The sequence below is a fragment of the Arachis duranensis genome, chromosome 1, assembly GCF_000817695.3.
Source record: "Arachis duranensis cultivar V14167 chromosome 1, aradu.V14167.gnm2.J7QH, whole genome shotgun sequence".
In the NCBI taxonomy this organism is placed as follows: domain Eukaryota; kingdom Viridiplantae; phylum Streptophyta; class Magnoliopsida; order Fabales; family Fabaceae; genus Arachis; species Arachis duranensis.
In genome coordinates this window covers 80,239,358-80,239,629 of record NC_029772.3, presented here as the reverse complement: position 1 = coordinate 80,239,629, position 272 = coordinate 80,239,358, and positions in this window count along the sequence as shown.

The following is a 272-nucleotide window of genomic DNA, read 5'->3' as shown; positions in this document are numbered from 1 at the left end:
TTCACTGAGAGGATGGGAAGTAGCCATTGACAACGGTGACACCCTACATAGAGCTTTCCATGGAAGGGACCTTGCGTGTGGAAAAAGGATTTCAAGGAAAAGTTGAGATTCAGAGGACAAAGCATCTCCAAAACTCCAACATATTCTCCATTAATAAAGTAACAAGTCCTTATTCCAAATACTTTGACTTCTTATCATTAAATCCAATTAATCTTATTGACATCCTGACTAGGATTAATAAAATAAACATTGATTGCTTCAAACCAACAATC